This window comes from Pteropus alecto, unplaced genomic scaffold (genome assembly GCF_000325575.1).
Source record: "Pteropus alecto unplaced genomic scaffold, ASM32557v1 scaffold143, whole genome shotgun sequence".
In the NCBI taxonomy this organism is placed as follows: Eukaryota; Metazoa; Chordata; class Mammalia; order Chiroptera; family Pteropodidae; genus Pteropus; species Pteropus alecto.
In genome coordinates this window covers 3,026,687-3,042,280 of record NW_006434828.1, presented here as the reverse complement: position 1 = coordinate 3,042,280, position 15,594 = coordinate 3,026,687, and the positions used below count along the sequence as shown (strand labels likewise).

The following is a 15,594-nucleotide window of genomic DNA, read 5'->3' as shown; positions in this document are numbered from 1 at the left end:
TATTTGCTTCGTCGGCGGTGGGGGAGGGTGACTGTAATTTTGTTAACAGAAATTTAGGAAGAATTGGGATTTAAGGGTATTCAGTCAGTGGAGAAAGAAATTTAGTAAGGTCTGTGTTAGGATCTGGCTAGAAATATCAAACTTTAGAAAGAGCCCCCATCCTAGTAGGGAATTAGGTTCACCCCTATTCCTAGAAGATGCAGTGTAGGAGAAAGGAGCCGTTCCAACCAACCTGAACAGGCCCTCGCACTGTTACGTATCGACAACTCTCACTGCTATTACAGTATTAAAGTGAATGCACCACATCTGGGTGAAGGAAGCAGTGTCTCCAGAACAGGAAACATGGGTTGCAGAATCTCTTTCTAATCAGCTGCTCCAAATCGTGTTCTGGAGGCAGCTGAAATCCAGCTGAGATCGTCGGCCCTGCTCTGGCCACCCCCGGAAGCCGGCCAGTCTACGCATGGCAGAAGCTTGAGGATCGGCGATCATCAGAGTCGGCTGAAACCGGTGGCTCCTGCAAAAACACCCTTCGTGGACAACACAGACGGATCCCACCAACCCTCGTAAAGTAAGAAGACAACATGCCCTGCTCCAGCCACAAACCGGAAGCTGGCTGGTCCACGCACGGCCGAAGCCTGAGGAATTTCATCGTAGGAGTCCTGGTAATTGGACACTGGGGAGGGAAAGAAATTAGGGCAGAGGACCGTGAGCTATGTATTCATGTCACTGAAGGAGGTTAAGACTACCGTAATTTTCTATAATTACTATGAACGTCAGGGAACTCAGAAAGGGATCTGTACCTATAACCAGACTCAATATTCAATATGCGACCCAGGAAGTAATCAACCTTATGTATGTTACAACCCAAATAACTCTCCACTGAAATAATGTTTGAAATAAAGGTAGCTCTGAGGGACCACAAGGGAGGATAGGCAGAAGGACCCTTGTTAGCCCAGACTAGAATGAAAGAAAATCCTAATCAGATAATCCTAAAGCTTGATGCCTGTGCTGCTATGAGTCAGGGCCAATAGGAAGAAAGAGATCCTGCAGATCTCTCAGCTGGGAAGAAAGTTACAGGACGGAAGAAAAGTATGTATGTCCCACAGTTCCTCATGTGGAACAATTTGGTCATGTGTCCTATGGGCTGCCTGGGAAGAAGACACTGCACCGCACATGTGTGTAATCCATTAGAGTTAATCATAACCAACCCCTTGATTAGAGTTAATCATAACCAACCCGTTGGAGTTCCGGAGAGGTACTAACACTTGGCATTGATGGGACAGGGCTAAATCCCTATGTTCAATTCATATTAAAGGTCAAGTACTAAGGCCTGCATCTGCCTCCCAAAATTGGAAAGGAAGCTGTGTAATTGGCATGATAAAACCTTCCTTATCCTCTTACCTCTGAAAACAGGGGAACGGCTTAGCCACCTGGTCCCACGACACTTACGACGAGTAACAAGAGAACTTCAAATGGGGTAGTATGTAGAAGCGTCAAAGGCCAAATATAATTATTAGGCTCAGAGAGGTAAAGGATGCAAAAGAAATTAATAAATAAATTAAGCCAAGAAGTTTGTACTCTGGAAGTAATGCCAAAGGTAAAAGGCAAGATGAAGATTTAGGTCACAAGACAAGCTGATACTAGAAGAAATGCCACCAGATAGGACGTGATTAATTGCCCAAGAATTATGCAAACAGTAACTGCTAAAATTCAAATAGGAGACTAGAAAAATGATGAGTGGCCCCCAGAACGAATAATCCAATACTATGGGCCTGCCACTTGGGCAAAAGATAGATCTTGGGGATACTGTTCCCCCATTTACATGTCAAACCGAATTATCCAACTACAGGCAGTTTTAGAGATCATTACCAGCGAGGTTGGGAGAGTCCCAACCCTCCTGGCACATCCATGGACTCAGGTGAGAAATGCCATCTACCAGAACAGACTGGCACTAAACTATTAGCAGCAGAAGGAGGCGGTGCACTAGCTTGAAAGTGGCAAAAGGCATATTCTCCAGGGCCGCGCTAGATGTGGCAGGATCTACCACTTGCTGGACGCAGCAGGTGGCGCCCGAACAGGGACCCGAGTGCATGAAAAACGTGTAAACAAGGTAAGCTGAGAAGACTCCCTCGGGAAAAGCGTAGACGAGAGAAAATACGGCTCACAGCCTCGTAGAATTCAAGATGACATGCGTGTTAAGTAAATTTTAGGAATAGGTTGTCATCATAAGGAGTAAAACACGAGACAGCAAAGGTCAACATAAAAAGGAAATTTAAGGAATTTCATTAAAATTCTTCTGTAAATATGCCTGCTTTCTGCAGAAGTGCCTGCTGCATTCAAGAGCGCACTTGCACTCTGCTCGATCTGCATATGTAACTGTTCGCACCTTTGTTCCACGAATATAACTGTTTGTGCCCTTAGCAACACCCGCCTCTTGTAGCACTTTGTACCCTGGCAGCTCCCATAACAATTTGCAACACCTTGTAGCAGCCGGTAACCCATGACGACTCCCGCCCTTCTCTATGTCACTACTTGAAATCTGCATAGCCACTGCTGCTGTATGTAACGGTTTGTGTTCAAACTGACCAAGCAGCTTGTGTAGAATTTTCCTATATAAGGAATGTTGCCACTGAGCCCACGGCCCAGATCTTCAGAGCACCAGCTCCTCTGGGGCCGCGCGTAATAAACCTGAGTTCTCCTTCTCTCCGAGTCACTGCTTGGTGTTTCGTTGGACTGGGTTTGGGAGCTTTGGGGATATTTTCCACAGCATTTTTGGAGGCCCCAGTGAGATTTCAACCACACCGGCCCCTTGAGCCGCCGGACCAGTGTCACGGCCAGGCCGAGGCGAATGGGAACGGAGACGACTGAGGAGACGCGTCACCTGGATATTTCAGGTTCTCGGTCGGATCAGCGCCCCGACTCCCTGGCGCGGCTGAGCCACCAACCGGACTCATAGGAGAGAAGGACTAAATTCCCCAGAAACAGCTGTAAGAAAAGGACGCAGGGAAAGGTACCAAGGTGAGATCAAACTATAATTCTGTGCAACGTTTGTTTTCTACTTAAATCGTCTATTTGAAATTTAATACGGCAGGTAACCTGTATTTCGCTGACGGTCTATTTTACCCCTTGTATTTTTAAAGAACCAGGTTTTTAGTATCTTTTATGTTTTCTACCTCATTATTTGTATGTGCGAATTAGTGATTCTGACATGTTCACAGGAGGCGCCAGGTTAGAGTAAAAAGAGTAGGAAATAAATACACAAAGTAAGGTCGGGGCGCTAAGCCAGTCTGAGGTCCCGGGACAGCCCCCAAACCAGCCCCCAAACCAGCCCCCTCAGTCGGAGGCAAGAGCAGTAGGACACCTCCTTATTTCCAAGGGACCTGAGGCCTAATTGCCAGGTTCACCGGGCGTCTCTAGGCGGGCAGAGGGTAGCGGTCTCCTCAGTAGGGGAGGCGTCAGGTGGCGGCGCGGACCCACTAGGCCGGGTTCGAAAACCTGAGGACGCTTCTGGGGAAGGGGCGAAGTTTTAACCTGAAGTGTGAATGAGAGACGGCTGCAGGGCACCCATCCCACAGTCCGGCGCAACGCCGCTGGGATACTGCGGGACGCACCTGTCATCCTTACAGATGAAGCGGCTTGGTCGGCTCGGCTCGGTCAGGCTGCGTGTGCACTGGCCCGTAAGGGCTGCTGAAGATCATCCGAATGCGGACGAATATCCGAACAGCCTCCTCTCTGGAGGGGGCACCCACCCTTGTCTGTCTCCTTGTTTGTCTTTGCGTCACCATCACAGAGTTCAACACTAAGTAAAGGGGGGAGCTCCATCACCCTCCGGAGGGCAAGCAAGCGCCCCCCACAAGTTAGGGGGACCGGCTGCTTGCTCTCCAGCGCTTACTGTCAACGGAGGGAGGTGTGCGAAAGACAGTGAGTGTTGACTGAGACGTCGCCTGACTACGAAACGAGTTGAGCCCCAATTCGCAGTTCCGTGGTGACCCTCATACGGCTTCTGGTGGCCCCACTGAATCTCCGTGAGGAGTCTACTCTAGTGGTCCGGGTCAGGGCTTTACCCTGACCCACCAATGGCAAGAGGCGCCCGAAATCCCCGCGAGGGGAGCGGCTGGAGACAGGCAATGCGAGTGGCGTCCCCTCCAATTTCCCTGACGCTACCCCCGCTTTCCGTCGTGTGGCGTGACTGCTGTCTGCTGTGGGAGGAGCAGGAGGCACCTCAGATCTACATGAAGGAATAAGGCATGTCGAAGGTTTAAGTAAGTAGAAAAGGAAAGCGTTTTATGGTAACAAAAAGTATAAAGAGCGGAAACTTAATTTGAAGGAAAAAAGGAAGGTATCTGCCTCGAAGGAAGGGATGGCCGGAGGAGCGGAAGAGGCCAGCTGAAGGCTCGGCAGGTGTAAAGGTCGGTGACGGGAAACTCTGAGAGGGAGAGAACGGAAAAGGTTTCGGGAAGAAATCTTGAGAAATTGTATGTAATAAAGTGGAACGACACTGGAAATTTAAATGTTGAAAAGAAGCTGATGTAAAATTGGAATTATGCTTTAATGTTTCTAAGACTATTGGTCTGCTACGAATGCTGTGAAAACATTTTCTGAGTACAGAACTAGAATTCTGTATGTCATCGAATTGATTCTGGTGTTTTGTGTTGCCTTAACCAGGTTTCTGGAACTTTAAAGGGTATTCTGACACCGGCTTCTATGCCTAACTTTCGAAGGAAGTTTCCTGCAAATATGGAGGGAGGTTCCACTAAGCCAATTAACTGTCTTAGACAGCTAGAAAATTTTAAGAAAAGTTTCTCAGAGAATTACGGGATCAGGCTAAATCCAGAAAAGCTTCGTACTCTTTGTGAGCTTGAATGGCCCACATTTGGGGTAGGGTGGCCCCCAGAAGGGACCCTAGACCTCCCCACAGTAAGGGCAGTATATCGGATACTGACAGGGACCCGTGGATATCCAGACCAATGGCCGCACATAGACTCATGGCTGCAGACCGCTACTATGGTGCTCCCTTGGGTCTGGTTGGGCGCAAATAGGCAGGGACAGGATAAGGAATTTGTGGCCAGATTGGCTAGGCAAAAGGACGAGAAGGTGTCGGCAAAATTAATTGACCAAGGGCGCCTCGAGGACGAACCTACTTTCTTCCCACCGCCGGACATCTCAGCCGGTCCATCAGTCCCTGTGCAACTACTCTACACGAAGCTGCCAGACGGGCTTCTACCATCGGTGCCTGCACCGCCCCCTACCGCCCCTAAGCCCTGGGCCGGCGCCATGTCCTCTACCAGGTTCAAGTTCAACTTCTCAGATCAATCCGCTTCGTAGGTGGGGACAATGTCTCGCAAACCCGACTCCACGGCATATTCCTAGTCTGCGACTCTCCCACCTGTCCCGAGAACTATGCACTGTCCATGTCCGAGAACTCGCGGGTCTCCCACTACATCGTGAACTCGCTGCCCAACCGCCGTTTTAAGATCAGGGACCTAGAATTTGGCTGCTTGCCAGCCCTGCTGGGAGTTTTGCAAAACTCACTGCCTAAACACCACCACCATGATGGAGCTCACACCCAGATAGCTAAGCACATTAGAACGTGTACAGACTCTCTATGACTTTCCTAGGATTGATGCTGAGGACCTGCCCTTTGCGAAGGCTGAAATCCTGGTAATAATAAAGCAGCCTGACGAACAGTGGTGGAGCGCCCGGAACAAGGACAGCCGGGTTGGGATGCTTCTCATCCCCTTCGTTAGAAGGCTAGCCAGAGGGGTCGCCCATAGAGTTCTATGAGAGACTACGCAAGGCCCTCCAGGTGCATACTCCTTTTGACCCCGAAGCACGAGAGTACCAGAGCATGATCAACATGGCATGCGTGACCCCATCCTCCACGGACATCCACCGCAAATTTCAACAACTAGAGGACTTTGCTGAGATGAACAACTCCCAGCTCCTGAAGGTTGCGAACGAGGTGTTTGAGAACCGCGACCAGAAGGCCAAAGGGCTAACTGTGTCCTTGTTAATAGCTGCAGTGGGGAACCGGGCCCAGAACTACAAACTGCGGCGCCCTCACAAAAGAAAGAAACCAAAAAGAGACCTCCACTGCGCCGAGACCAATGCGCCTTCTGCAAAGAGACCGGCCATTGGAAAAACGAGTGCCTTGATAGTGAGGAAACATCTAAAAAGCCAAAAGAATTTCGGTCAAAAGGAAGATACCAACCTGAGCCAGTGGACCGGGCCGAGGAACAATCAGACTAGGAGCGGATCGCCACCGCTAGACACCAAGAAAGGGGTCCACGGGAGCAGCGTCACCCACAGACAGCACGAAGCCAGCTACGCAATAATAACTGACGACGAGGTATCAGAGTGAAGGCTCCGCCACAGGACCGGTCATCGTAACGGATCTGAGTCACAGGCACTCATCCAGGCACTACAATAGTGGAAAACGGGCCAATGCCGACACTGGCTCAAGGTATGCCTTTGTCGCTCTGCACATTCTTGGGGCTTTTCACCAGAACGGAGGATTACAAACGGCGAGAGGAAAAGAAGCTTCACAAGGCCTAAAAGCTGCAAAGTTTAGGGAAAGCTGAATGCATAAATTGGACCCACGGAACCACCATAGCTGGCTTTATCAAGAAACCTAAGCCCCTGCCCTCATCAAGGCGTTTTAGCTCCATGAAACCCCAGCAGGCAGAGACTATGACCATTCGCAACAGGAAGCAGATACAGAAAAAGAGATCTCCAGTCCATCCATATCCATGTAACAACAAGGGGGTTCGTGGCTCATAGAAAAGAGTCAGGCAGGAAAAATTAATTAAGGGGATTTCTGGGTCTGCCTACAAAGACACCGAGGTCATTCCATCTTAGAAGGAGCCTGCGAGATTCTCCAATAATAAGGAAGTAAGAAAGAAACCCAAGATTAATAGCCTTGAAAATGCCCCAACACCTTCAGGTCTTAAGGAGAATTCCCTGCCCCATCACTAGAAAATTTTTAGAAAAGAGCCTCATCCTTTTAGAGAATTAGGTCCACCCCTTTCAGCCGGAAGAAAAAGTACAGGCTAAAAGATTAGAAGAAGCCATTCCAATCGAGTTATACAGGTAATCCTATGCTGTAAAAGGCTGAAACCAAGAAAGAGTACTATACATTTTAATCCAGTGTATTACCCTAAATTATAGCAACCTAGCGTCAGGAACTGAAAATAGTGTGAAATATCTGCTAAAACGTGTTTCATAATTTGGTTTAGCTAAAGTGTTTGTTAGCCTAACATAACAGGTGTTATCGGAATATAAGACTGTCGAATTTACAAAAGATTTGGCCCAATATGACACAGATTCTATGAGATAATTGTGATACTAATTTAATCAGATTCTCTCAGCTTGTCAGTATGGTTAAGCATAAAGACCAGCCGTCCAGACTGTCCAGATATTCACCACAGTCAACTCCTGTAGAAATCCTTTTGTAGACGGCGCAGACAGATTTCATCGGCTCCTGCAAAGACAACATGCCCTGCTCCAGTCACAAACCGGAAGCTGGCTGGTCTACGCATGGCCGAAACTTGAGGAATTGCATCGTGAGACTCCTTATAATTGGACACTAGGGAAGGAGGGAAATTAGAGCAGAAAACTGTAAATTGTGCATCCATGTCACTAAAGGGGGCGCAGAGAATTTTCCATAGCCACTATGAATGTCAGAGAACTCAAAAAAGGGACCTGTATCTATAACTAGACTCAATATTCAGTATGTAATCCAGGAGGTGATCAGCCTTAAGTTACAACTCAGACGAACCTCCCCCACGAAAACAGTTCTGAAACAGGAGAAGCTTTACGGGACCACAGGGGAAGAGAGACAGACAGACCCGTGTTAGCCCAGAAATAGACAAGAATCCACGTCAGATACGAATTTTTATCTAGGAAAAAATGTAAGGGCGATTCTTGATTCGTCTACTTGATAAAGCTGATGACTTCTAGAGTTTGAACTAAAATGTAGTGCAGGAGAAGGCTCAATGGCACAACTGTCCACGTGGGCATTTACCCCAGCACGGTATTTATTACTAAAGCTGGACACAGACCGCAAAAAGATCCTAGAGCATAAAGCCAAGTCTCATCAAGTAGGAAGGGAAGGGGGCAAATATAAGGAAGAAACATTTGAGAAGATGCAGGAATAAAGTATTGAATAGACTGTAAACTGAAATGCAAATTTTCAGATGATCTTTAAAAATGAATTTGGAAACATCTTAATTTGGGTAAATACTTGTCAGAATTAGGGTTCGCATATAATTTGCCCGGTCAAACTTCGAAACGTGAGGTGAATTAAAACTCATGGATTTCTCCTTTAGAAAAAGTCTAAAGTCATAAAGTTTGACAGTGCAAGAGGAGAAAGTAGAAAAAGAATTCGTGTTTTAAGGCTGTCTTAGAGGTCACCGCTAACAAAACTAAGAGAGGCCTGACTCTCATTGCACATGAACACACTCAGATGAGAAATGCCACCTAGCAAAGTTAGCACCAGGCTATCTGTTAACAGCAGAAAGAGGCGTGCATAGGAAAGCCAACCTCACCAACTACTACATACAGATGGATAAACCAGGGCGAGGTAGTTAAGGACAATGTCGAACAAATGACAAAACTAGCACAGGTACCCGCGCAAATATGGCGCGGATAAGACCCTAGCAACCTCCTTAAAGCTTAGTTCTCTACTTTCAGAGGCGATATACCGGCTTGCGAGTAGCAAAGGCATATCTTCCAGAGCCACGCTGAACGTGGAAAGATTTACCACTTCCTGGACGCACGTGACACCCAAACAGGAAGGTGTAAATGAGAAAGAGAGAGAAAGAAAATACGGATTATAAGCCTAGTAGAATTCGAGAAAACATGCGTGTTAAATAAATTTAAGGAATAGGCTTTATGTACAAATGTTTAAGGCCACAGAAGAAAAAGTGCAGTGAAGACCTTTATGTAATAGAATTATCAGTCTCTAATCCAGAGAAATCAAAAAGGAAATCGAAAAGGTGATGCCCTAAAAAGAATTAAAACGGGCATCAAAAGGGGGGAATGAAGAGGAAACTTGAGGAATTTCATTAAAAACCAACCAGCTTTCTGTTCTGCTTCTGTAAATACGCCTGCTTTCTGCAAAAGTGCCTGCTGCATGCAAGAGCTCACCTGCACTCTGCTCGATCTGCAAATGTAACTGTACCTTGCTCCACACTGTTTGTGCCCTTAGCAACACCTGCCTCTTGTAGCACTTTGTACCCTGGCAGCTCCCATAACAATTTGCAACACCTTGTAGCAGCCGGTAACCCATGACGACTCCCGCCCTTCTCTATGTCACTACTTGAAATCTGCATAGCCACTGCTGCTGTATGTAACGGTTTGTGTTCAAACGGACCAAGCAGCTTGTGTGGAATTTTCCTATATAAGGAATGTTGCCACTGAGCCCACGGCCCAGATCTTCAGAGCACCAGCTCCTCTGGGGCCGCGCGTAATAAACCTGAGTTCTCCTTCTCTCCGAGTTATTGCTTGGTATTTCGTTGGACTGGGTTTTGGAGTTTCAGGGTATTTTTCCACAACAAAAGGAGAGCATCCTTTGTGTATAAGTATTAAAAGCCACAGTAGAAAGAAAAACTGCAGTAAAGACTCTTAAAATATAGAATTATCAGACCCTAGTCCAAGGAGAACAAAAGGAAATCAAAAAAGTGATGTCCTAAAAAGAATTTAAATGGGCATCAAAAGGGGGGAATAAAGAAAAAAAATTTAAGAGATTTTCATTAAAAACTAATCAGCCTTCTGTTCCGCTTCTGCAAATACGCCTGCTGCACGCAGGGGCTCACTTGCACTTTGTCCTACTTGCACGTTGCTGGACCTAAGTAACAAATGTAATGTAACTGTTTGCACCCCAGCAGCTCCTGCTGCCTGTAACAATTTGTAACCCTTAGCCCTTAGCAACTCCCACCCTTCCCAATGTTACCACTTGCAATCTACATAGCAACTCCCGCGGTTTGTAACCATCTGAGTTCAAACCAACCCATCAGCTTGTGTAAAAATCTTGTAAGGAATGTTGCAACTGCGCTCCCTGCCCCGATCTTCAGAGCACCAGCTCCTCTGGGACCGTGCGCAATAAACTTGAGTTCTCCTTCTCTCCGAGTCACTGCTTGGTTTTTCACTGGCCTGGGTTTGGGATTTTTCCACAACAAAACAGGTGCCGTGGGAGTGGTGACAGTCAAGACACACCCGGGACCCAGCTAGGGACACTCAGCCTCCTTCCCATTGGTCCATCGTGTCCCCCTGAGGAAGGCCCTAGGGCCAGCCAGTCAGCAGCCTCCACTAGGTCCACATCTCCTCGGTGCAGGACCCATGGGTCCCACGGCTTAGAAACATGACTTTACAAAGTGCTCTGACAGAGAGCTGCTCCTCCCTGCTCTGTACCCTTCTGGACCGTTCCAGGCCAACTAAAGAAAAAGGGAGCTTTAGTGAAATAAGTGAAGAGGAAATTTCAGGATTTTCATTAAAAGCTAATCAGCCTTTTGCTCTGCTTCTGTAAATGTGCTTGCTGCGTGCAAGCGCTCACTGCAGAGCTCACTCGCACCTTGTCCCACTTGTCTGAGCAGTGAATGTACCCCTCAGCAGCTCCCACTCCCTGTAACAATTTATAACTGTCCGTAACACTTAGCAACTCCCACCCTTCTCCGATGTTACTACTTGCAATCTGCATAGCGACTCCCGCCATTTTTAACAGTTCGCGTTCAAACTGACCAATCAGCTTCTGTAAAATTCTTGTATATAAGGAATGTTGCAACTGAGCCGGCTGCCCAGGTTCTTCAGAGCACCAGCTCCTCTGGGACCGCGCGTAATAAACTTGAGTTCTCCTTCTCTCCGAGTTACTGCTTGGTTTTTCACTGGTCTGATTTTGGAGCTTTTCCACAACATTTTTTGGAGGCCCCAGCGAGATTCCAACCACGCCGCCCCCTTGAGCCATCGGACCGGTGGCTCAGCCTGGCCGAGGCAGAAGGGGATGGAGACGACTGAGGAGGCGCGTCACCCGGGGAGCATCCCGGGTTCTCTGTCAGATCAGCACCCCGACTCCCGGTGAGGCTGAGTCACCAACCGGACTCATAGGAAGGAAGAACCAACTCACCAGAAACGGCCGCAAGAGGAGGAGAAAGAGGAAAAGGGACCCAGGTTTTGTTTTATTTTTATTTTTGATCCCAAGATTTGCCCCCAATCAGGTCCCGTCTGTCGGACGGAAGAGGAGTAGGAACACCGCCTGGTGTTCAGTAAGAGGACAGTGGTCAGGGGGCCTGACAAGTGTTCCAGGTTCATCGGGGTCTCCAAAAGCGGGGGCGGAGACTGGGTCTCCCCAGTGGGGGAGATGTCGGGTTAGGCCAGAGGCCTCCCATAAAGGAGGAGGCACCATTTAGCCTGCTGTATGAGTGACAGCTTCCTCAGCAGGGGGGCGTCAGGCTGAGGCAGGCCCCCACTGGCTGCGTGTACCGCTGGGGAGGAGTAATGTTTTGAGTGATGTGTGAACGAGTGAGTGAATGAGAGGCTTGGTACAAGTCTGTAGCTCCACGGCTGGGCACCCTTAAGGTCCCCTGAAGGCCATGGAGTTCATGTGGGCTCACTGTGCGGTTTCGTGGTGAACAGCATATGGTCCAGGGCAGCATCGGACTAGTGTCCGATCGCAAGTCACGAAGCTGAGTCCGCTACGGCTAAGCGTCGCCCAAGTTCCCCGCGAGGGGACACGGCCAGATGAGCATCTGAATGGTCTCCTCTGTGGAGGGGGCACCCACCTTTGTCTTTGTGTCACAGTTGCAGGGTGGGAAGAGTTGGATCAACACTAAGAAAAGGGGGGAGCTCCATCACCCTCCAGAGGGCAACCAAGTGCCCTCCACAAGTTAGGGGACACGTTAAGGAACGGTGGGAGGTTGTAGGAAAGACAGTGAATGCTGAGTGACTGAGACGTGGCCTGACTACGAAGCGAGAGCTGAGCCCCAATCTGCGGTTCCATGGCGACCTCATACGGCTTACGGTGGCCTCACTGGATCTCTGTGAGGGGTCTGCTCCAGTGGTCCAGGTTGGGGGTTTATACCAACCCACCAATGCTAAGAGGCACCTGAAATCCCCGCGAGGGGAGCGGGTGGAGACGGACGAAGTGAGCGGCGTCCCCTTAAACTTTCCCCGACCCTGTCCCCCACCCGCTTTGTGGCGTGACTGTTGTCTGTCGTGGAAGGCATCTCAGGGCCATACGGAGAAAAAGGAAGTGTTTTCGGTAACAGAAGGTGTAAGGTCTAGAGCCTTGTTTCAAAGGAACCTGAAGGAAAGGTGTTGCCTTCGAGGTGGTTATTGCTGAAACAGGCCAACCGAGGGAATAAGACAGCGTGGAAGAAGGTCATGAGAGATCTCGAGGAGAAACCTCGTGTCATGAAGCAAAACAAGGCTGGAAACTTGAACGCCGAAAGTGAGCTGAGGCAAAGCCGGAATCGCGTTTCATGTTTCTTAGACTGCCGATCTGATGCGAATGTTACGAAAAGGTTTTCAGAATAGAAAACTAGGATTCTGTACTCCATCGAAATAATTTCAGCGTTTTGTGCTGCCTTAACCAGGTTTCTTGGACTTTACAGAACATACTAACACCGGCCTCCGCGCCCAATTTTCAAAGGAAGCTCTTTCCCCAACCGAGGGACAGTGGAGGGCCGTAAACTAGATCACATACAGGGGTCACTGGTCTGACTCCGCCTCAAAGGAAGCTCCCTGCAAACATGGGGGCAAGTTCTTCTAAGGCAACTGTCTGAAACTGCATGTTGAAAAATTTTAAGAAAAGTTTCTCAGAGGAGTATGGGGTCAAGCTGACCCCGGGAAAGCTTCGTATTCTTTCTGAGCTTTAATGACCCACCTTTGGGGTAGGTTGGCTCCTGGAAGGGACCCTAGACCTCCCCACAAGGGCAGTGTATCAGGTAGTAACGGAGACCCCTGGACATCCAGACCAGTTTCCGTACAGACACGTGGCTGCAGGTCGCTCCTGTAGTGCCCCCCGGGGTCCGGTTTTGCGCGAATAGGCAGGGAGAGTGTAAGGTCCTAGTGGCCCGACCGGCTCGGAAAAAGAACAAAGAGCAGCCGGCAAAAATAATCCACCAAGGGGACCCCAAGGAAGAACCTGTCTTCCCACCGCCGTGCATCCCCGTGGCTCGACCAGCCCCCGCCCAGACGCTCCGCCCACAACTGCCGGACAGCCCTCCGCTGCCCCAACAGCCCGAGCCACCACCGAGCCCGAGCCCACGGCGCCTCCGCTTGGCCAAACAGCCAGCAGTCTGCGGCCCTTCAGATGCCCCTCCGAGAGGCGTGAGGTCCCTTTGGGACGGGAGAAGATGGCACAGTCCAGCCAGGCCGCCCTGTCCTCCACTATCAGCCATTCGGCACAACCAACCTCCTCAACTGGAAGCAGCACACCCCGTCCAGAAACCTCGGGCGATGGCTGATCTGCCCGAGTCATCTTCCAGACTCATCGGCCTACCTGGGATGACTACTGTCCACTCCTGAGATTCTGTCAGAAGCGCGAGGATGGCTCCAAGGTCGAGCACCGGGCGGCGTCCTGGACCCTGTAGCATGGGCCTCAGAGGCTGCGCCAGACGCCAAGCCCAATTGGGACTTTAATGCACCACGCGGAAGAGAGTCTCGCCACAGGTACCGGCAGGCCTTACTGCAAGGGGTGGAAGTCGGGGCTAGGAAGCCAACAAACATGTCAAAAGCGGCAGCGTACTCCACAGGCCAGAGGGGTCGCCATGGAGTTCTATGAGAGGCTGGGCCAGGCGTCCCGGGTGTAAACCCTTTTGAGCCTGAGGCACGAGAGAACCAGCGCGTGCTCGACGCGGCATGTGTGGCGCAATCCTTCGCTGACATCCGCCGCCAGCTTCAAAAGTTAGAGGGTTTTGCGGGGATGAACGCCACCCCGCTGCTGGAGGTCGCAAACAAGGTGTCTGTAAACCGTGGCCTGGAGATTCGAAATGTGGTGGCAAACGGATGAGACAAAAGGCGTCCCTGCTGGCAGCTGCACTAGGGAACCTGGACCCGGTACGACAGACGGCTGCTCCCCCCACGCAAGAGAGAAGCCTAAAGGAGACCCGCACTATGCCGCGCCCAACGCGCCTGCTGCAAAGAAACGAGCCATTGGAAGGACGAGAGCCCCTCGGCGGGAGGACACCTGAAGGGCTAGGGAAGTTCCATCAACCTCGTAAAGGCAAGTACCAGCCTGAGCCAGCCGTCCAAGAGCTCATCGGCCTGGCCGAAGGACAGTCAGACTAGGGGTGACCCGGCTCCCTGATCCTAGGCCCCAGGAGCCTACGGTCACAATAGAATTAGGGGACCAATCAATTACTTTTATGGTGGACACTGGGGCTGAACATTCCGTGGTAACTAAGCCTGTGGCTCCCCTCGCGATCGCACGGCAACCATCCTTGGTGCCATCCATAGAGAACCGAGTCGCCCGCTCGTTCTGTAAAGCCCGCTCATGCAAACTAGGGGGCCACCTAATGACTCGTGAGTTCTTGTACCTACCCGAGTGCCCCATTCCCCTTTTGGGCAGAGACTTACTGATAAAGCTTGGGGCACGAATCACCTTTACCTCAGGGAAGCCCACCCGTCTCACACTGAGGGGCCAGCCCGCTCTAAGGATGGCCGTGATGGTGCCCAGGGCGGACGGATGGCGTCTTTACTCTTCGGGAGAGAAGCAAGCGAATCCGACCAGTCTGCTAGAGGAGTCCCCCGCTGCCTGGGCAGGAAGGGGTCCAGGTCTCGCCAGAGATCACGCACCCATCGTGGTGGATCTGAAGCCAGGCGCCATCCCTGTCACACGAAGGCAACATCCAGTGTCACGGGGAGCACGCCTGGGAACTCGGGACCACATCCGGAGTCTGTGCGATGCTGGAGTTCTCGCTGAGTGTCGGTCACCTTGGAGCACTCCGCTCTTGCGGGTCAAGAAGCCAGGAGTGAACGACTACTGCCCTGTCCAGGACCTCTGAGCCATCAACAATGCGGTGGTCACCATCCATCCGGCAGTCCCCAACCCGCACACTCTCCTAAGCCTCTGACCTGCGCAAGCGAGCTGGTTCACGTGCCTCGACCTTGAAGACGCCTTCGTCAGTCTCCGGGTATCGGTGGCCAGCCAGCCTTTGCTCGCCTTCGAGAGGGAAGACCCGCCCACCGGGAGAAACACGCGACTGACCTGGACTCGACTGCCACAGGCTTCACGACTCCCCCACTCTGTTCGGCGAGGCGCTGGCCGCAGATCTTGCTGCCTTCCCTGAGGAGGCTTTGAACTGCACATCACTGCGGTCTGTAGATGACCGGCTACTGGCCAGCCCCGCCAAAGAAGACTGCTGGGAAGGTGCTAGAGCCTTACGGGCCCTGCTCCCTACCATGGGACACAAGGTGTCATGGAAGAAGGCTCAAATCTGCGAACAGAAGGTCGAATACCGCGAGTTCATCATCTTGGAAGGACATCAGGCACTTGGACAAGGGAGGAAACTGGCCATCTGCTCAATACCCCGGCCGAACACCAAGAAAGGGGTCCGTGAGTTCCTAGGGGCGGCCGGGGTCTGGCGGATCTGGGCACCA

General features: G+C 50.6%; 1 protein-coding gene and 1 pseudogene across 1 annotated transcript in view; one reads left to right on the top strand and one right to left on the bottom strand.

Moving 5' to 3' along the window:
* Positions 1 to 15,594, bottom strand: part of ASB1 (ankyrin repeat and SOCS box containing 1) — a 41,403-nt gene that overhangs the window by 7,455 nt on the left and 18,354 nt on the right. The window lies entirely within an intron of this gene.
* LOC112478320 lies at positions 4,987 to 5,574 on the top strand (annotated as a pseudogene).